The sequence below is a fragment of the Athene noctua genome, chromosome 1, assembly GCF_965140245.1.
Source record: "Athene noctua chromosome 1, bAthNoc1.hap1.1, whole genome shotgun sequence".
NCBI classification, from domain to species: domain Eukaryota; kingdom Metazoa; phylum Chordata; class Aves; order Strigiformes; family Strigidae; genus Athene; species Athene noctua.
Window position 1 is genome coordinate 14,735,885 of NC_134037.1, and position 23,494 is coordinate 14,759,378.

The window sequence follows — 23,494 nt, forward strand, 5'->3', positions numbered from 1 at the left end:
TTAAAAGATGCAATCACCTTGATGTTTTTTGTTAATAATATTAACAACAATATTAAGTGCTAATGTTAACAACAGTCACAATAACTCACAAGTAATAAGGATATGCACATGATCTTTGTGTCAAAAGGAGTGTGAGGACAGTTCAATTTATGTCTGAAAAGGCTCTTGGATCCGTCCAGATTATATAATATTAGTAGTGTTTGACAGTCAATGTATTTTGTAATTGTTGATGATTTTTAAGATGTAAATGAACAGAATATTAATCTTCTTAAACTAACATTAATCTTGCCAAAAAAAGAGTAATGTTTTAAATTAATAAATCTGTCTTTCATTAATACTGTATTAATTTAGGGGAAAAAAAAATCCTGGGGTTCTTTTATTTAAGAATGCCAGCTGCATAATTTAATGACAAAAAGTAGAATGAGAACTGAAATATGTTTGCTCACCACTACTATTAAGAAACAGAAGTACCTTTCCACATTTCTCTAGCATATTTCTTCCTTTGATGATTTTCTCTCACAGAACTCGGAGTACAGTTAACCTCTCACTATCTATAACTGCACATTCAAATAAATCAAAATTAAGCCTAATTCATTTTTAACCCTATACTCAGCAACAGTAATGATTGAGTATTTGTGACAAAACTGCAGAAGGGAGCTCATACTTTAAGGGTCCAAACACAGCCTGTGTTGAAGAAAATGGAAAGCTGAGGTGACCTGATCTGCCTCTGCCCATTAGGGACTTTTTGATAGTCATTGTCTTCAAGAAAAATAATTGCTTCCCAAGAATGCTCAGCTAAATCATTTTATTAGTGTGAACTGGATTAAGGTTATAGGAAGGTCCCTCTTGCTTCTTACCCAATAATATCTGACCATGCATATCAAAGAGTGGAGGAGGCAAATTATTCATTATTTCACCAGCATAATGAAAGCATAAGGGAGGTTTAAAAGGACGCTATCTGCAGCAGGAAACTGTCAAAGAACGTGGGAACACAGCCCTCCTGCATTTTTGTTTCAGCTCCGTTGATCAGAAGATTGAAAGGCCTGCTCTACCTACAGGGGTCCTCTGTTCAGGCCCCACAGTGCAATTATAATCCGTCCTCACCTCCTTTAGAATGACAGGCCAAAAACAAAGCCCAGAGCTTTTGTACAGCTTAGCATTCCTAAGAAACACAAATCTTCATTTCTTTCTTCCTTTTTTTTTTTTTTTAAACTCTTAAGAATTAATTAAAATTGCTCTTATATAATATTGAGGGATAAACCAGCTTAAAATTATCTAATACTTTTTAAGGATGGAATTTTTTTTATAGAACGTGTAGAAGGATCAGTTGCTAACTGCCACAAGGTAGAGCAGCTCTGCTTTTGTCTTAGCGCTGCCTGCAAGAAAAAGGAGTGCAGTTGGCAGTATTTTGCATGAGGCTGTTTAATTTAATTTTTTCTGCCATTATTCCTGTTGTTTACCCATTTTAGTGACAGAAATTTGCAAGTAGTTAGATCTTCGATGGCTCTTGTAGTTAATCTTGTTGAATCTGTTTTTCAAAGGATATCTGAACAAAAGCCATGCACCTCCACAGCTAATATGTATACTAGATCACTGTAAAAGCACCAAACGGTAGGAACTGTGATGGCCTAAGTATATTAAGAGATGCAGGAACTATATGAAAAAGTAACATTTTTAGTAGCTTTCAATAACAGACTATTTTTGAGGCAAAAAGGCATTTCCAATTACAAAATAACAGCAGCAAACTATTAAACGTGTTAAGCATACCAGCTGTTTTATCTTCCTTCAGCTGGCCCATCACATCATTGTGGTTATCTGAGGAATGCTATAGATTGTGTGGTTATAACAGCTTGGAAAATTCTGTGTTTAACATTAAAACTTCAGGCTGCATTGCTTTACCCAGTGTAAACCAGCACCAAGCAGGCTGAAGTTAACTGTCAGGTTACATTGTAGAATGAGCACACAGAATGCGTTTGGCAAGCAAATCTCACATCATGTGTGTGACCTTTAAATGCATATATTTGCAGAAGGTTAGACAAGATTCCAGGCTGCTTGAAAGCTTTAGTGGGTGAGATCAATACAGGATGTCACAGTGTAGTCTAGCTATGCATGTGAACGTCTGCTTTGAAAATGCTAAACCAGGTGATAATAAAAACTATGGCAATGGCATTAATTTCTTTCACTGTTCTCATCCCTCTGATTTCTTATTTCCCATCTGGGACAACCTAGAATTACTTTTAAGCTGATTTGGTGGGATTTTTTTGTACCTTTAAATTGTGGCATGGCTACAATGTCAGGAGTGGAATTTGGCTTCCACGAGTACAAGTGTATTTACAGGTCAGGTTATATCACAACTGTTCTGATACCGGTAAGTTCACACTCTTCTTCTGTCACTTAGCATTTTACTATTAACATTATTTAGTAATTGCTTTACATTTTATTTTTTTTTAATTAGGAAATAAATTCTTAACCTGTTAGCTGGTTAAAGACCTTTTGAAAGCATTTAAGAAGATAACATTTTTGTGGAAGTACACTTAAAAAGAGAAATATTTTAGTATCCCTGTCAAGATTTATTTTGTTGTCGGGAAGATGTAAGGCAATGTAAATGAGAATCAGGCATCTCATTCACAAGCCCACTTCTTTTTGGTTTGTTGTATATCAATTTCCTTTGTTTAAAAGGGACAAAGACACATTATTTTATTCTTTTTCACATATGGTTTATCTCTTTGCCCTTTAAGTGACATCAGTTGGATCATTCATGTAAGGTATCCAGGAGCCTGAGGACAGAAGGGAACCAAGAAGTGAATAGCCAGTGGGGACATATCAAAAGCAAAGTGCCTGGTTTGTCATTCATTACCTATGCTATTACCTTCCGAAGTACTATGGCATGGGGAATTGACTTCTGGAGCAATAGATGTATTCAGGGATTTGGTGGAACATCTGTCTGCATCACAATCTGATAAATAATCTGAAGTGGTTCTCTGAACTGGCCAGTGGATTCCCACCAGCAAGGTGTTTGTGGAAAAATGTTCAGAAATGTGGCTTTCTTCAAGTATGTAGAAATCCTTTTCTTTGGGAGGGGGCATTAGCTCTCTTTTGTTACATTTTAACAACAATATTTAGCAGGTAGAACCTTTTGTTTTCTTTAACTTGAAGTAATTTGGGAAGTTTTTATGTCAGAAAGGATGTAGTGCTTGACTGACCTTCAATTAACTGGTGTAAACCCATTCCTCTCTGGCATTCAGAAAACCTCTTTGATAACCTTTGATAATGTGCAGGACCTATCAGACTCCAAAGAATTGGCATGTCTTAACACTAAATGCAGGCTCAAATGAGATCAGTCTGTCTCGAGGAAGTATATAACTTACTGACTCCCTCTTCCAAGTGAATGCGGAGGTCTACCTGGAAAGCCAGCAGTTTTCACTGAAGCTGAACTTCTTTATAACTTGCATATAATTCTGCAGAGCTTCAGGTCAAAGCTGGCCCAATGAGCCATGGTAACTTCAGATTTTTACAGTTGTAAATGAAATAATTGTGAAAGTTTCTGGCCATTTTCATTTCAGATTTCTATCATACTACCTAACACTCATTTAAAGAATCTGATTCACTACACAAACCTACTTACTGATAGTGTTTATAAGGATAAAAGATACTATGGACACTACTTAGACCCACTCGAATTAATAACTATTCTGTGGTGTTTTCACACGTGCTTTTGTTTGTTGTTTTTTTTTTGTTTGTTTGTTTGTTTCTCTTTAATGGGAAATAAACCTAATAAGCTTTTAAGAAATTATGAAACACCTGAAGGAACTATGAGAGATTTTTCAATTTGAACAAATATACCATGGCCATAGTAAGTAGTCTGCATGGTTTTAGCCCTGCTGCCGTCAAAATATTGCCTAAAGAAAAATGTATAGTCTTAAAGGGTCAGTTTGAGTGAGTATTTACAATTTCTTTAATATTTTCTTTCACAGTGTTTTTCTACAATATTTCTCAAGTCAAATGCTTACATTTTCCAGGAAACACTTTCAAAACTGACAAAAGCATAGATATATGGAAGTTATCTTACATTTTATTCCTCCCTTTTGTAGTGTCATCCTTCAAGTATAGTTCCTGCAAAATGGCTTTTCAGATACAAAACGTCTCAGTTTTAACTCTAAAAAAAGAATGGTAATGTCATCCTTTCCCTGTAAACTGAGGGAATCACAAGAACAAAGCAGTACCATTGACCCCACAGCTGAAAGCCAGAAGGGACATCCATCTGTAATGCTCTAGAAGTATCTGTCTGTAATTCCTAATTCAAGGAAATTGCCTTGTGCTGCATTTGAATAGAAATACATCATTCAGAGTTGGTGGACTATTAGTAAGAATAGTAGGCATTTGGGGACTAAACTGAGATCTTCCTGCATGCTCTTTGTTCCCCAGCTGTTTCAGCTGTGAACTCCTTGTCTCCTATGTTGAATTTACTGAGTTCATATTAAAAAGTTTATTGGGTTTATGGTAGTTTTCAGGAGCTGGGTAAGCCAAAAGCTGATTTGCTCCATTACACGTCTGTGCCTCCGAAAGACTAGACTGCATGTATGTGTGTGTGTGTGTGTGTCAGAGATACGGACCCATGTTCTCAAAGGGAAGACTCAGTTTCTAATAATATTTAAATTGCTTGGGCCAATCCATGCTCAGCGAAGTCAGGCAACTGTTCCTGCTGCTGTGGCTACACTACCACCCTCCAGAATTCCATAACTCCAATGGCCTCCAGGCATCTAGAATCTCATCTGTCTCTCCAGTCTGAACTGTTCTTTATATAATAGCAAAGATATATTTGTACTCAGACCTCTGTCACTGTCCCTAAAGATAGGAAAACCTAAGACACAGATCTGACACTCTGCAACTTTGCTTTTTCTGACAGGATCTGAGCAAGAGGTGATTGGATTTTCTCCTGTAAGACCTCTGATGTTGGAATTAGTAAAAGGATTATCTTTAATTTTTTTCCAAACATGTCTTGCACGTGAGAAATCCTACAGAAAGATTCAGAGACTCATGAAGCTATCATCAGCTTGTGCAAACTGTCAGCTCCAACCACAGCTAGCTATGGATAATGCCCATTTTTTGTAAGCATTTCTGAGACATGAATGCCTCCAATTAATGCAAATGTTAATCCATTTCTTTCCGTCCATATATGCTGGAGTGGGAGGGTTGCATCTGTATTCTGAGTATTGTTTTTCACAACCTACTGGAAAGTAACTGACAGTCTGAATTTTTTCCTGTGCTTCAAAGCTTTGTCCTGAATACAGAGATTTACTCAGACTGAATGCTTTCAATATCTATTTGTCATCTTTGTCTCTTTTCATCTGGGAAAACTATGAATTGAAATTATTTTTTTAACCTATTTAAATATGACTGAAAATGAATTTTTGTTTGTCCATTAGTTAAGAGTTATTCATCTGGACATGTTCTCATCACAAATCACTTTCAAGTGTGAATACCTCAGTGAAAGAAGTGAGACACAGGACAATTACATTAGGTGATGAATGTGTCTAAAAATTCATAAAGTAAATAAATAAAAAATATTCTTTAGATTTTCAGTTTATTTTATTTCAGCACTGTTTCAGGCTTGTACCTCATAATTAGTTTTACTTCCAGCAAAGGAGACAAAGAATGCACAAAATACAAGAAATGTGAAGTATTTAAAAGTCTTTTTTGGCAAAACAACATAAGACTGTCATAGTTATAGAGTTTGTACTTGTGAGCCTAGAGCTAGGAGTTGAAATTCAGCTTTTTACACAAAAGCAGTGTCAACTCATTTCAGCACCAAACATGCCAGATGTGTTGAGATAGCTTCTTGAGGGACACTCTGAAGATCAAAGTTTTTCATAAAACTTGCAAATGTTGACTGGCCCTGGCCAGAAGATGCATTCTGCATACATGTGCCCTGGCATACGCAGGGCCTGGCACACCTGATATACCACCAGGCAGTTTAAGCAAGTTCTTGTAATCGTTACATGTACTTGAAAAGTCACACAGCGTGATGTGCTTATTCCATGTGTCCTGGAGCCTGTCAGCTGTGATGGAGACATATTCTTCAGCTTCTGTGCTGTGAAATGGCTACCTTTATGGCTTTGAAAAGGTCTGTGAGCTGCACAAAGACTAAAAACACCATAGTACTGTTGCTGTTATTTTGAATATCCTGAGCTATTGCTTTGGAAGGGAGAATCATTTTCTCCCCAGAATTTATCTTCTTTCTCTGGATCTTCTGCAGAAGGTAAAGAGGCTTCTGAAATCCTATTTGGGTTGGTTGGGTTGAATTAGAAGTTCCTGATAGGTAATGTCAGTAAAAGTGTAAGGCAGCTAATGTTCAAGGGGGGAAAATGCTTATGCTGATGAGTAGCGTCAGCATGCTGTTAAATATCATGTCATGTATGGTAATATACTATATAGAGATTATGCTGAAGGAAGTGATTCTAAGGCATACGAGTCAATGACATTTCAAAATGTTACTCTTTAGTGAGAACATTCTAAGCATTTCTGTTTAATTGCCACAGTCATAGAGTTAATGTCAAGCAATTGCAGTCATGTAGATGCTTTTAGTACCTTTTGTATGTTTTTCTGAAACATTTTCACAAAGGTAACTTGTTGCTTAGAGAATCAGGCTTCAAATACATATTTTTAGATCAGACATGCTAGTGCATGCAGGGAACATCAACAGTTTTTATTAAGCTTTAACAAAGCTCTTCCCCTCTGGCAAGAGTTTCCTCTGCCTGTTGATTTTATGGACAGAGGAAACGACACATTTACTGGTTGTAGCCTGTCAGAGGAAGGACAGCTGTAGCAACAGCATGGTAAAATTTTGGAGACAGAGTAAAATAAAACTTCGGATCAAAAATTGAAATTTGGTTCTAGTTTTTAAAGTGGAGCTCACTCAGCAAGTTGGGAAGCAAAGCAGCTGATTCACTGTTTCTTAGCCCTTTTGAAGTTACACTAATACTTTCCATCAAAAGTCACTTAAAAGGATAATTCCAAGATATCTCTTTGAAATCATGCCCTGCTTTACTTTTACCCACACCAAACTGAAGCAAACATAAATGAAGACATCTGCTTTGTAACATCAGATTTCTATTGCAGTGATAGCAGTAGAAGTCAGGTTTCATGTCCATACTAACAGAAAATTGGAGAAGAGTTAGAACAGCACAAACCACTTGATCTAATTCTTTTGTAGAGGTGAAGATGGACAGGGAGGATCTGTGGCCAGGACCTTGGGGAAGCACTACAGGGTGTCTTGTTTAGATCCACTAAGGTAACCATGAGGTAAAATCCACTACTGTAACCTGTATGAAAGACATCACAGAGGTTACTGCACCTTCCCACTGCCACAGATATATCACCTGTACATACAGGAATGAAATAAATCTACCATTTGAAAAATGCTTTTTAAGCTTCTTTCTGAATAGATAAACCTTATGAAAATATTTAACACCAGCTTCCCTGAAGACATTCTACCTTAAAATAATAAAGAATATATTTCCAGTGCATGAGTCCTTATCCACACAGACACTCTTTGGACTATTAGAGGAACCCTGTAAACTCTAGGGTAATATCCATAACAACACATGGCTTGTTATATCATGCAGCTTAATCAACCATAAAATGATTCCAATTTGAATATGTTCTATTTTAATTGGCAATTGTGTTGCTATCTGTGCTTACAAATAGAAGTCAGAATAGTCATGTAACTTCTGTCATGCTGCTCTGCAGACTAATTTGAGCTATCTGAACAAAAGATTTTGATTACCCCAATGTAGATGGAATTGCTTAGGTGTGAATATAATAAAATAATACGGATTTCTGGTTCTGATAGTAGAAGTAGTAAAGGAAAAGGAAGAAAATTAGGTGAAAGTAGAACAAGAAGAAATTCTGGTTGTTTTGAAGGAAACTGAAGGTATTATCTGACCTTATACCTGATTCTCCTTTGAGAAGGAAGCTGGACTGGACCTCCTCAGGTCACCTCTAATCTGAATTGCCCCACCTTTAAAAATGCCAAAACCAAAAAAAGGTCACAAAAATTCCAGTTCTTCAGTCTGATTCCGCTGTTTGTTAGCTATGACATAGTAAGGAATTTTTCATTTTCATTTTTATTAAAATAACTGCACTATACATCACTTCATGTTATACTCTGAACATTTAAAGAAAATACAATGCAATTTCAAATTATTGATCTGTTACATTCCTGTTCAAGATGTTTCTTACACTGGAGGAGAGGGCAAACTTCAGGAAAGACATGTATGGAAACTCTCTGTCCTCTACAGACTTTGCTTTTCCTTTCATCAAAGAGAAATTGCCTTCACTACATCATGCAGGATCACCCAAACCACCAAACTACAAAGGAAAACACTTGACATTTGATACACCTGATTAAAAGTGTAAGACTTCTCTTGCACAATTAACCTCATTTCCCTACTCAGCATTGTGGAGTGAGTGTAAGAATAATGTTAATGAAGACGGTGTGAAAATCATTCTGACTATTTACCAGGTGCTCTTTACTTTTCACTACTTTGTCACCAGCTGTTATATTGTCTTGAAAGCTATGACACAGAAACAGAGATTAAAAAAAAAGAGATGAGAAAAAGGAGCAATTACTGCCCCACATGCATTATTATGGTTTCATGGGTTATAACAGCAGTAATTGGAATCAAGTCAGCCATGTCCTGACTTGATGCTGTTTGCTGTAAAGAATAAAGATGTATTTTGTTGCATTCTAATTAGGAAAAGAAATCTTGGGCTATCTTTGTGAAAAATGCTTTCTTAGGTCATGAAAGTCAGGTGTTTCTTGAACTCATCTTTACCTTAAAAGCAGAAGCCTGGGACGGTCAGAGTATCTGGGCACCAGATTGCATAGGGGGAACACAGTGAATCAGCCAACATTGCAGTTTTGGCTCTATGCCAGCAAGGGTACAAAAGTAGGGTGAATCTTAAACACAGGTAACAACATGCAGAGTAGTAAAACAAAGGGTCATTGCATTCAGGCAAGACTGTCAGATAAGAACCTTTAGTGAAAAATTATCTGGATTTACAAGATAACAGTAATCTTTCTTTTACATATTTAAACCAGGGTACAAAATTGAGGACTGGGATTTCACTGACCCTTCAGCTTCCCCTGAGTATTTCAGGACTCCATAGACCTGCTCCTTTTCTGCAGTGCAGAGTGAGTCTTTTGCTTGTAAACCAAAGTAGCTCCACTCAATTCTTGGAACTCCGCTGGTAATACTATTTGTTTACACTACTTATCCCTATTATCTCTTCAGATTAGCTTCCGTATAATTTTATTTTATACCTCTTTAATTACATGAAGTATCACTTCCAGAGCAAAATTTACAGTACTTTCATGGAAAAAGGTATTTAATAAAAAGGTTTTTAAAGCTGGCAGATTATCCAACAACAAACAAATAAATGGCTTCAGTGGTGTAAGGATACAAGATCCTCAAAGTGCACTCCTGCATGCATGCACGTGCTCACACAGATCTCTTGCCTGCAGCTTCACAGATTCATGCTATCATCACAAAAGGTATTGGCAGAAAATGGATTTATTTCTAAGTACAATAAAACAGATTGCTCATTCAGGTACAAGTTATAGTTACTGCACCTTGTGTAGACACAGTCATTTATGGGAGCTGAGCATCCAATGTTCTTTTTTCAAAAACAAGTAGTGGAAATAGCTTTTTCAATTCTGAAGAGTAATACCAATCAGAGTAACAATAAAGACATTACATCTTCATAATGAAAGGAAAGAAAAATTTCTCATCCAGCAATGCCCATCTGGCTGAACTATTGCATGTCCAATAGCAATGCCCCACAAATATACTTACATGTCTACTAGTGTGTATGTGCAGACACTGTGAAATCATAAAATTCCTAAGCTTGGCAAAAGGTCAAAAATCTCTTTCCAGTGATGCATCACCTGATGAAATCAGCCTCCAAATTGATTATTGCATGAGGGGGAAGCTCTGAGTCCTGAACACAGTCACCATGTGAAATACTCAGGTGATTCCTCTGTTGTTATGCATACCCAGGTGACTGCAAGGCTGTTCCTATTAATAAGGTAGGAAAAAAAAAGGCTGGATATGTTAAACAGGACAAAACAGGGTTTTACACTGGAAATCAGAGGTATATATAGTGTGCTTTCAATGTCACACAACCACACACACGTGCAAGGAAGCAGAAGAGGCAATGACTACCCCTGCATAGTCATGTAGACTATTACATTTTTGGTTTCTCAGCATTTTTCATGGAGACCAGTCACCATCCAGCTTCTGTGGTCTATCCCTTGGAAGTGAGTGGTCAGTGAGTAGAAAGAAATAAAAGATTATGCAAGAAGAAAAGGGAACAATCATAGGGAGTATGGTAGAAAGGGACCAGACTGGCAGGCTGCATGCCAGAATCTCCATGTCACACTATATGCTGGACAATTCCAGAAATTGTAAGAATTATGCATGCTCAAAAGCCACAGTTCAGTTCCCTCAGCTTTAGGTCATCACATCCAGACAACTATTAACAACAGCAGCAGTCATGCCATAAATACACATGGCTCAGCCTCTGAACTAGTTACGTTTTCTGATCTTGTTGCTATTGGAAGACTCTTGGCAAAAGACCAGGAAGACACCTTCTGATTTCCTAAATGTATTCACGGCCACAGCTTATTTTTTCAGGTGTCAGCCCTTCCTTTATTTTTAATGCCTCCATGGTATTTGCCATTTTAGAGAGTAGTTATGTCCCCTCTGCACCTTCTTCTGGCTAAGCTTGTGAAGCCAAATGGTTCCAACATGACACATTCTCTCTCTTTGTTGATTATCTTAATAACACCTCATCACAAGTGCAAATAATTCACACATTTTAGGAAGAAGCCTCCTTTTTACTGTCATCACATCTGTTCTGTTCCAGCTGCTCCTGAGGTGCAATCTCTGACTTCATCATTAACAGCTTCATGAACTGGTGTGGTACTGAAGGGAGGTGGTGCTTCTACCCTATCCCTGAAAAAACTTTGTGCTTGCCTGGACTGAGAGGTAGCCAAGGAAACTGAATGATCTCAGGGTCTTTTTTTTTTTTGGCCTATTCAGCTCTTTCATCAAACGATGAAGAAAGCTTTTCAGCAAAGGGTCCCTTGCCATGAGGACAACAGGGGTGTCTGCGCGAGATTAATACTTCATAATATCCTAAACTGCTTGAGTTTTTCCTGATGCTTTAGGGAAGTAGATGAGGTAGACCAGCTTGTTTCTTTTACCCTCTACTACCATAATGATTTTGCCAGCAGGTGAAGGAATTCCTGATTTGCTCCTTTCCCTATGTGGTGTGGATGTGTCAGCATCTCCAGAGAGCTCCTAACCTCCTGCTTCTCACTCTAACCTGATGTGTTTGTATCATATTAATGAACAAGTTGTCACAGAGACTCTGTGTTCCAGCCCTTTTTTCCACCTTGGCTGTGTCACAACTCATAATGTGATTCTGGGACTACAGATTCCTCACACATGGGAAAATATTAGTAGTCCTGAATCAAAATACGTGCCCATCTCTTGAAACAATTAAATTCTGCCTTCTTGCTTTTGCACTGTCCTTTCCCTAACTCAGAATCTGCCTGACTGCTGTGCACACATCTTAAGCTAAGAATCCAAAATGCCTTTTATTTCCACATCATTTTGCCTTCTAATCTGCCCCAAGATGTTCCAGAAGGTAACTATTTTTGCTGACTGTGAAGAATTCAACATTTAAGTACCTTCTTTTCCTATAATGTGCAATAAGAATGCATTGATTTGAACCTTTTGCAAAATATAGACTTCTTAAAAGACACGTTGTCTGCAAATCTGGCATGTTAATTTCCATGTGTGATCGGTTGAATGTGCAAATACTCACGTATTTATACAGATGTAAATAAAATCCAAGGTTTGCCAAAAAGAATTTCTGAGTAAGTTTATTAGGTTAAAAACTGTTTTGTTTTGGTGTGCCACTGTTGTTGTTTTTTCTTGGTCCCACATGGAGAGCAAACATGGCCTGGAAGAGTGTTATGTCAAGTACCTCCCATCATGCATTGTTGCTGCTCAGTGAACTGAAGTCTAAAAAAAGTAATTCCTCATTTTCATCTTGACTAGGATTCCCCTTTTCTTTGCTGTGAAGCTGCACTAATCCTTCATTCAACGCAACCCACACCCTCTGGTTCCACTCGGAGTTCTCCTTTTCTAACATCATTGTATTCTTTATCTGGGCCTTCTTCTTCCAATAGTACTCCTTGAAAGCTCTTTCACAGACAAGAAAGGACCAGCTCCATAATGGCCAAGTTGGCCCTTTTCTTTTCTCTCTCTTTTTTTTAAGCTTCCGACTGAGCTTTGCTATTTAATCTTCTTGAGGCGTTCAAGATGTCACTTGCCTCTGATGACTATAGACAAAAGGGAAATCCATCCAACTTGAATGCAGTGTATACTTGAATACATAGGGTTGCTTTGAAGAGAGTTTCTTGAAGTCTCTGTGTTTCATTGGCTGTCCTGGTGGCCTCCGTGCAGGTCTTTATGTGAAATCATATGCCCTTTCACAGATCATGTTTCTTGGAATGTTACCTGAATTTATACAGCCTTAAATATTAGCAGGTGAGATATTAATCACAATATTATTTCAATCAGATATTTTTAACAAGTTAATGAGAATTCCCTCACCACCACAAGTATATATGAACACCTGATGCTTTGTGGATGCACTGACTGCTTGGCTGGCACATATTTTACAGGTAGCTATGTCATATTCCCCCTTGTCACTGTTCAAGCTGAAAAAAAAAGAATATGCAGAGGACAGGGCACAGCATCCCCTTGCTGCAGACCCTCCATTCCCCATTCGAGCACTAAAAAGTTAATATTTGACTCTATAATGCATTCCCTCAAGACTGATTTTACACTTCCTGTATTTTAGGAAACCTGAAACAATCATACAAAGTATTTCAGTAACTGTTATGGACAGTATAAGTATAATGCATTTATTTATACTCATAAATTCTCTAAATTATACGTATTCTTCAAAGGACCCTGATTTTCCTGGTACTGGATGTCCCAAGACATATAACTATTGGTTACCTGTGAATATTTACACAGACTGACAACAGATGGGTGGTGTGGAGGATGTCAGATGAACAGGTCCATATAGGTTATTAGCCTGTATAGATTATCTGGTTTTAGTTAGTACAAATTCAGTTTTGTGAGCTTATCTTTATGTCTTATATATAGATAAATTATAGGAAAATAACAAAATTTATAGCATTCATTGCAATGCGAATGTAAGCCCTAGCACTTTTATTAAATGGGAATATAGAATAGGAATTTCTGCATTAAAATATGATTCTAGCAATTCCTATCATTGGTCAGGAGAAGAAAACATGCGGTCTTTGTAGAGATATATACAACTTTTCATTTCCCATATCAATCATGAGAACAAGTTGAAGTTCAGATAATGGCCAGTTCAATTTACCCTAATTGTTAAGGACTTAGCCTGACTGTTTGCATTACAGACTGTGGCCACTGGGTTCTCAGTAGGGGTTTGCGGCCTACTCCATCCCGTAACAAACCCATGTTCATGCGTCGATTCAGATCCATCACCCTGAGATAAACTGTGAATATTGCCCTTTGTCCTGCGCTGCATTCTTTCATGCATTGTGTAGTGACTATTTAAGGATTTAAAGGCTCATTTGCACAATTCTTTTGTCAGCAGCTTCGGTGCAGAATGGAAAAGTGATGGCTTCTCTGTCTGGGTTATGCCCTGAAGCTCTTGTGAGAGAAATCTACATACATAAGTTTTTCTTACACATGCAGAATGTCAACACTAAAAAAAAAAAAAAAAATGACCTGTCTGTTTCTGTAGCTTAAAAGGTTATGGGTTAATATATGATGTGATTTGTTTTCCTCTTTTGTGGTATTTAAAAAAAAATCAACACTTGAAAACAAACAGTAAAGGAATACAGAAACACCAGGTATTTAAAAATTCAGCTGATTAGAATTGCTGGAATTTACAAAATAAATCTCCTTTGCTGAAGGAGATTGATAACATTAATAATTTAGATGCCCTCAATTGCTCAGGAAATGTCTGAGAAGATAATATTTCAAAGGTCCATCTCATCCGCCCATTACGCCTGTCTGTTTTGTTAATATAAGTTTATTTAAACAAAACGAACAAAAAAAAAATCCTTGGAATGACAGTAGTTTTATATATATAAATACATATACATATATTTATTTATTTTAGGAAAGAGCTTGTTATTCTGTGCTTCTCAAAGCAAAGCTGGCTGGAAGGTTACAAAAAAGATTAAAGTTTGATCAAATCACTTCCTTGCGCTCTAGCTGAGAACTCAGAAGGCTGTGCTAACTCCATCTGAACTATTTACCTGTCTCATTTACGGTATTAATACTTTTTATTTGACATAGATAGATGTCCCATTATATTCGTGAAATTTCTCAATCATTTCTCAGAAATAAGCACTGAGGGTTTGAAATCAAACAGCAAAGTGATATTTTGGCAAATTCAAGCTGCTTCACTAGCACACCTGAGTTGCAGACGAACGGCATTGCCTTTTTCCATGCAGCAATTTTCATTAAAGTTTATGGCTTAGAGTGTTTAGGAATAGGCTGCACTTTTTTTTCAATGTTTTTGAAATAAATTGTTTTGTAATGTGTCTCATATCATTTGGTATGAATAAAATGTGTGAGGCAAGTAACTCATGCAGTTGTTAAAAATCTTGAAACATGCAAGGTTTTGGCCTTCAAAATAAATCTGGCTGATAATTTTAGACCTTTAGAAACTTAACAATATCATTGTAAGAATTTATTAGTCTATAGACTGTACTATTTATCTATTTTTCACCTACAAGTCATTATCATTAGGCTGAATAATGAAATATGTCTAGACTAGTTTTAATCAGAATTCATCTGATTTTAATCAAACTCCAGCAGTATGGATTTTTTTTTTTGTTATATAAAAATATTCTGTTGGGGTTTTCCAGTTTTTATATCAGTCATCCATCCTTTCTGCTATACAGAGATTATGAGTTTTTATCACCCAAATGTGCACTTTTCCCAGAGTTATTAAACCATTTTCTTATCCATCTACGTGCAAAATCTCTAAGGCTACCACGTTCATTACATTTCTCTATGAGGCTTATAGTTGCTGTGGTCCAGGTACCATCTGGTAATCAATTATGTTAAGGGATATGTTCCCAATTATGTTATTATCAGTAACAATTGGTTTAATCAACGTACAACTCAGGCATATAGCCAGGGTAACCCTTGCTAAAGTTTCTGACTATTTTGGTGACCATGATTTCCCCTGTCTCTTTGCCTACCTGCAAAGTTTTTGTGCATGTTTTGCCTTGTGTTGCAGACCCCAGGTTGTGTGGCACAAGGGAAGCTGCCAGCTCTGTAGGGTCCCTATGACCATGAAGCCTTGACATGGAAAAGGTGTGTAACTGCCTCAGCAATAATTGAACAACCAGTCTTAAATCCACTTCCAGTGAAACATCTGCCTGTTTGATCTTAATATATTTTTTTTTCTTTTGAACCGGTAAAGACGAGAATTTAAACACTTTGAAAACTAAGAATGAATAATTTGCATTTTTTTTTTATATGGAACATATTAAAACTGCATTTACCATATAGATTTTTTACTTCTATTTGCTAAGCTCTAAGTAGGATGCTGAGAAAAAGAAGAAGATAGAAAAGTCTTAAACTGGGTACTTCTGACAGGATTGCAGATCTTTAGAAGTTAGGTAGATCGTAGTCTCTGCATATCTGAAGACATTTCTGTCTTCCTTAGCCATAATGGTAACCTTTGGTCCTCCCCTCTAGGGAATTCCATGAAATTTTATGCTATGATACATGTCTCGTTTAAACATTTGTATTACTCTGTTTTGTTTATTACATTCCTTAGCCTGAAGATATGCAAAATTATGTGAATCGAAATATAATGTGTTCTCTCTGACAGATTGATGTCACTGACACAAGAGAGCCTTTGAATGCTGGTTCATAGCCCTGGCTGTGAGAAATGGCTATATCAGACAGCATTCTAAATATTGCCACAATTTTGGAATAATGGGGCTTGAGCTCTGACTTGACCCCACTACCTCAGCAAATGACCATTCCAAAATCTTTGTATCCAATGTGTATCAATAGTATATACAACACATAAAAGATTCTGGTGTCTGGGACAGTGATTAACATTTATTCCTAATTGCAACAATAGAGTACAACAGTGTGGGGGAGTTCAGGTGAAGGCCTGGACCAGGACACTGAGCGCCAGGGAATTTAGCTGATTGTACTGGTTCTTATCATAGGATGAAAATACAGCCCATAGTCTTCCTGAGTCATAAAGAGTTACCTCTCCATGTGTGCTTTGTCATTCTTTGACACCTTGAAACAGGCCAGCTTCAAATCCAGAAACTGCAGGAGCTGTGTGCAGGAAGTCTCATCAGTGCAAAAATGGTTTGTAGAGCCAGCTTGTTCCAGCCAATATGAATGACCATCCCACCCATTTCTTCACTTTGATAAAGGTCCATCATTGTCTGAAACAGTGAATGAAAAACTTTCTGAGAGACAGAGAGTGGCTGTTGAAGAGTCTGCCAAAAAAGAAAGGGTTAGAAAGAATTTCAAGAAAGCATCCAATGAGCACTGAGGGAGGGCAAATACATCTCATACTAGATCTTCCTGACATATATTTGCCTAAACTGCTCAAAAAAATCTCTGATCAAAAAAGATTTTTAGACTTTCCCTGAGTAAGATTGGAGTTTTACACCAGTAAAAGGCTTGCATATTGCACTTCTAATGCTTAGTAATAGCTATCTGTATTTCTCCCATGTTCAAAGACATAGGAAATATACAGGAAAAAAAGACTCCCAACACTTTTTTTTTCCAGTACCTTTCATAACGTTGTCTATGAGTTTCTGTCGGTTATGAGTTCACACAAGGAAGCCAAACCACAGAAAAATTTTATGCTTTGATTTACATGCGAGGAGTTCCACTGTCATTTTATTAACTTCTTGGAAAACCAGCTCCCATAGTAATGACTTTCTTCCAATTTTGCAGGTGTTTCACCATCTTAAGGGGAAGAATAGTGTCACAGTAGGTGTCAATCATAGAGGCAAAAGCTGTCTTTCATTAACTAGGTGGATGGCTTTGGCTTTTGGATGGATTTATTTAACAAAACAGTGACCTTGGCTTGGATATTATTCATCACAGTGCAGAAAGAGAAATAGCTGGAGTGCAGTGGACATGACAACCTGTGAGCTGCTTGACCACCTGGAGCTTCCCCACTGCATGTGGCTGAATTCTCGAGCCACTGTGCCCGGATCAGGCACTTTCAATCTTCTGGAGAGGTGTTTAGAAAATTCTGACTCTTCTTGGGTAGGTTGTTGATCCCAACTTGTTGATCAAGGCAGTAATCTGAATTAGCCTGTTTATAAAGAGAATGAGATTTTTTTTCCTAAGATCTACCATCCTTTCCCTTGTCTAGTCTTGGTTGAGGATCAGCTCGCTATTAATATAGGAGTGATTTAAACTAGGTTTTGGAAAGCTGAGTGATGGTTCTATGCATGAATTACATGAACATATATATGTGACAATCCAAATCAGTTTAAACAGATTCAGACCAAATAAAGTCATAATAATATATTCCAGTATGTTACTCCTCATTAGATTAATATTAATGGTGATTATGATGAACACTGTTTTTCATCTGGAGCCAGAATTTCAAATTCATATCTAATTTTAACCCATGGTATTTAACAGCATTTTCCTCATTCTTTTATGGAAAGCTGAATATCAGCCACAGTGATGACACTTTTCTATCACCTTGATCATTTGTTTAGCTCTTATGATTCAAGGTGATAAATTTTATTCAAGTTATACTGGAACTATCCTTAAGTGTCAAGTTCTTTGAAGGAGAGAATATCCACAAAAATATCCATATTGGTATGCCAGGCTTCTGGATGTGGATAGTTAGAATGGATTTTTCTGACCACAGTTTACTAAGAGGAATGATTTCTTCTAATCAGTCAACCAGAAATTAATCAAGTACAATCCAATTCCAAATCAAACAGTTGAATATTTGATTTCACATGAGTGAAAACACAACTGCGATATCTCTCTCTACTAAAAACCAGAGGATTGAAGCCATCAGTCATTGTCTTACTGAACATTTAGATATTCAGCACAAATATGAAAATTTTTGGTGGAGAAGTTTGTAGAAATTATGCCATAAATTTCCTGGTACTTCTATTTTTTGTGCCAGGCTCCTCATGAGCATGGTGATACTACTATTCTCGAAAAGGTCTAAGGGACTTCTGTTGCCAGTGACAGCACTATAAGATAAATAAGTCAATATCTAGGAGGTTAACAAAGTTGTCACATGTTGAATTATGTAAACTGATTATCACATTTAAATGGACTAATAGCTTGGAAATACTGAAAGCAATAAACAAAAGTTTTGTTCATATTTCTGCTATGGTTCTTTGATATTGAATGAAAGTGTATTGCTTTTTTTGCACACATGAAATAACTGGTCCAAGTCAAATTTTGATACAGGGAAATTGTTGAGTGTTTCTTAATTCTAAATATTAAATATTTGGATGAAATATATTTTAAAAGTTCCATTTTGTTGCAAATTTTTTCTCAGAAGAAATTTGTCATACATTTTTCTTCTAAGAAAGTCGCTAACAGTTTTACTTTGAAAGTCTTCTATTTTACATGCAGTATTAGAACTTGTGGCAATAATGTCTTCTGTATTTTACTATGATGTCACAAATTTCCTTTAGGAACGAGATAGACACAATCTGTCCTGCATTTCATCTTGCAGTCAACAGAAGCTAGTCTCCCACAGCAGGGAAAAGAAAATTAGCCCATTGACTATTAGAAAATGACAATAATTCAGTTATGTATAGGGATGGATAATTTTCTTTCTAGGTTGTGTGCAGACCTAGCAGCCATCTGGAAACTTCAAGTGGAGTAGGAAGAATTACAAGCCCACAGAACAAGCAGTGCTACAGTCCAACACCTAGAAAGATACATTTGGGAAACACTGATAAGAAACCAGCATCCTATAGGAGAGTTTTAGCAGCCATAGAAGGGAGGTAGGTACAGTCAGAGAAGCAGCTGGTTGTAGGCCATGGAGTGGATGTTTCCAGCTTTGGGAGGAATGTAGTTCATTCTTTATCTGTGTAAACTGAGAACAAACTGCTTGGAAACTTTAAAGAAAGTCACAGATTAATGCCTCCAAATACACTAGAGCTACCAAGATTTAGCCCAACAAGGCACGGATGAACCAGTGGCAAGGAATACATTAAAAAGCTCTGAATCTCATGCTAAATCTGGAACTATACTACCATAGCAGGAATTGTCAAAGAATAACATCAGACCCTCAAAGATTTTTAAGACTGGCTTATTTTCTCCATTTCCATACTATTAAACTTGTTTCCAAATCACGGTGACCACATTCAAATTGCCTATAAGAAATGGTGCCTAGTCTATGCTGGCTGCTGAGCTGTGCCAAGGATTGCTCTGGGAGACCACTAGCTGGCATGTCAAGGTCCACGCTAACAATATAATGACATGGGTGATTGAGTTACAGTGGCTGTTCTCTGTTACACTTAACTACACTAGTATGACCATAGCCTGAGAAACATCTTCCAGAGTGCAAAACAGATGGTTGAGTGGAGGAGAATGAAGTCTATGAATTCATTACAATGCTATCATATTGCTGATGGGAGCAGGGATCCAAGCAATGAACTGACAAAATGTAATACAAAGAGCAGCAGTGACAGCAAAATAAATCAAACATCATGAGGTTATCTTTCTCATTTCCCCTGATTACCTTAGGCAGCTCCCCACAGAGTATGTTGTCTTTTATGGTTTCCAGTCAGAACTGTTTAACTGCACAGAGACTTTAGGACCATGTCTGAGCAGCAAACTACATCGTGTGCTCCTGTGCCCCCCTCCTACTGTCATCTGAAGTGTTCACCTATTATTGATTCCTGTCCCTCATACAAAGTGCTCAGAGCACCTTGTCAAAAAGTTCATGTGTACTGCCTAGGGATTCGCATTGCTAATAGGTATTTGCATGTGGCCAGCCTGTTTTAGAGCAAGGGAGTGTCTAGCCATGTGAGTGCTGGCCATGCCATGCCAGTTGGCCGCTCTAGTGTATGACCATGCCTGGCCGATTTTATTTTCCAGCACATGCATAGTCTAGGTGTCAGATTCAAGGCTGTGAATTCCCAGGGCTGCGAATTTTAGTGAATCCCCTTACAGTTCTTGCCCTGTCTAATCCCATTGCCTCTGATAAAAGTTATGCACTTAGACCCTTCCACAAAGGGCTCTTAGTGGATTTTTTTTAGGTGTTTATATATAAACATATATGGTTTTAAAAGCAAGGCTTGTAAACTGTAAATCTTTGGTCTATAGCTGTGGTTTAATTTGTCTTCAAAACTACAGTGTTGGCGACCCTGTAGAAATAATGTCCGAATAAAACAGAGAATTACATTTATTATCCATGTTAGTTTACTACATTATTCTCATACAGCAATGTCTTTAGGGTAAAAGAAGTTAACCAGAGGGATTAGTATTCATAAATATGTATTTTGAGGGCATTATTTAATTTGTTTTATTTTCCTGTTATCACTTCCTCCTTGCCCTTTCACATTTTGTTTTATTTTTATGCTCACTTTGGCACTTTTATCGGATAATATAACAACATTTGCATCTAATAATTTACATATTATAATTGTAATAAAATTTAAAACAAATGAAAGCTTGCAGATTATAAAAATGCAGAGCTCAGCAATACTTAAGTATACACAGAGAAGAATGATGCTGATAAGGCAGTCTGCCTGGCTAATGTGTAGGAAAATCTGGTTCCTTAAGCCACAAAACAAAGTTAATTAAGACAGAAGAATTCAAATACAAATTGAAAGTGATCTTTTTTTTTTTTTTTCCTAGCTGTAAAGAGTTTTTCTCTACAAGTGGCATATATAATACAGTGTATCTTGGATTTATTCCAAGAAGAATTGTGAGCCAGTGCAGAAGGCCACATTGGGATTAACAAATACATAAAAGCATTTGCACCAGGAGTACAGCTGGAAATAAACAGTATAAGATGACATAACACTTAATTTATGTTTACAAGATAAAAAGAAATATACTCGAGTTTGAAAGGAAAGATGCCTGACTGTTCTGTTTGAGGCTGCAAGAATTTGAGAGGGAATTGAAGAAATTATTTTTCCTCCTCTGAGCAAAAGATTCTGCTGCGAGCATGATTAAATTCTACAGCCCTGACTAATTTTAAACTTCACTATGATATGAAGAGTATTTCTTACCCAGATAAATGCTTTTCTATGGCTCTTTGCAATACCATAACCTTGTCTTCCGTTTCCTTCTTGCCTAAGTGTTCACACTTAGTATTCTTCTAGTTATCTCCTGCCATTGACACCCATACTCCCATACCTGTTCAGTCCTCTGTTACTCTTGCCCTTACTTTTATCAAGCTACCCTATACTTTTCTCCTCCTTACACCCCACCATGTTCCCTCTTTCTGTTCCTGGATGCCATATTCCCTAAGAACAACACTTCTATTAAGGCTTTTCCTAGACAGTCTGTTTCTTCCTGCCTGGTCATCTTTTATCTTACTGCCCCTTGCTCACATGTCTTCTCCTTATTCACTCTTCAGCTCTGTCCTTTCATGGTCACCTACCCTTTAGCAGTGTATCTTCCTGTAGTCTAGGACTAGCCTTTTCCTAAGAAAATCTTGGAATTAGTAAGCCTAACTTTTCCTAGAAACACTGTAAAACAGTGAACCCTCTTGCTAAAGTAACACTGAATTCCAAACCTCCACAAGTTAGAGGAAAATTGAAGTCGTCTTGCCTTTCAGTGAAGAAATGCATGGATAAAATTCAGCATTTGGACCCAATTTGTTGTCTTTCAACCATTCCTGTGTTAATTTATATTGACATAGCCAGAAAGTTTGAAGAATTAATGCCTTGGGTAGTTTCAGTATAGATTACTGTAAATTGTCAGCACTATAGCTATTCTGGGGGCAGTCAGAAGTTGTGGCTAGCTTGGCATCACTTTGCATTACCACAGAAGTGAATTTTAAAATGAACAAAGGGGGTCAGCACAGCCATGGATAATTGACTGTGGTACAATAGCATTATAAATAATGCTTAAGAAGAGTGTGTTCATTGGCCAGGATGCTCAGGAAGACACAACAAATCTTCAGTCTTAATTCTGTAGCTTGCTGAATGAGTTAGCAAAGACACAAAGTGACCTGAACTTTAGACAGATTTGCCTTCCATTGTAAAACAGCAATGTTTCCTCCTGCAGTCAGAGATTCACAGGGGAAAGGAAGGTGGGACTTTTACTCTTAGCCACTGTTTCAAACTGTACAATAAAGAAAGCAACAGGTGGAGAACCTTCATTCCACTGTACCACTGAAGCATAACTCAAAGTAATTAAGCAACAGTCAGGGTTTGACTTCGCATGTTTATTCCATGGTTTGGAATGGCTGTAGCCTTCAATATCATCAGATTTTGTCATTGTAAACTCAGCTAATTCAAAACATACAATATATATATTTATCCCATTCCTGATCGTGCCAGTCACACAGGCCAACTATTTATGGCAGTCATGTCAATAAAATTATTTGTGGACAAAATAAAGTTCTCCATCATCAGTTTAACCCTTAATCCTTCTCCTCTCAAAGTTAAAAGAGATTCCTTTATTCATTGTCCCAAAAAGTTACTGTGAGAGTTCTAACATTCAGTATGAATTTTTTTACTGGTAGTGGTTAGGGCATCCATGAACTGTGGATGGGATGGTAGAAAGGATAATTTTGGAAGAAACCTTAAATGATAGTGGATATCTGAATTTATATTCTATTTATTTGATGTTCTGTCCAACCAAATACCACCATTATATGTTTTCAACAAGCAAACCCAAGAGGAAGTTTAATATTATTGACAGGAATTATGTTTCTAGTTAAAGACACAATCTCAGATATATCTGTAAAATGTGTGCCATCAATCAGTGCCTATTTGCTTCTCCTGTCTCATTGTTCGCAAGTTTAAAAGGAAGATTACTACATGTTTTCTAAAAATGTATCCACAACCTTGCTTTTTCCCAGTAATTCACATGGAATATGCAGTTCAAAGAACAAAGAAGAGCTGCCTATTTCATTATCATAAAATGCTACTGCTGTTTGAAAGATATTTTTAACTCCTGTCCTCTCAAAAGACCTTATGGGGATTTTTTCCAACTTTCACAACATATTATTTCAAGTCACCTTTTGAAACAGAAAAGCTATGGTTTTCTTGGAGGCTAGCAAAAAAATGCTGGACTGCATTCGTAAATAGTATGTAGGACAGGACTAAGCCCAGGGGCCAGTTGGCAGTGAGTGTGTGCTGCCCTGGAACCAGACAGCAGTAGCAGCACTGCAGCTGAACAGA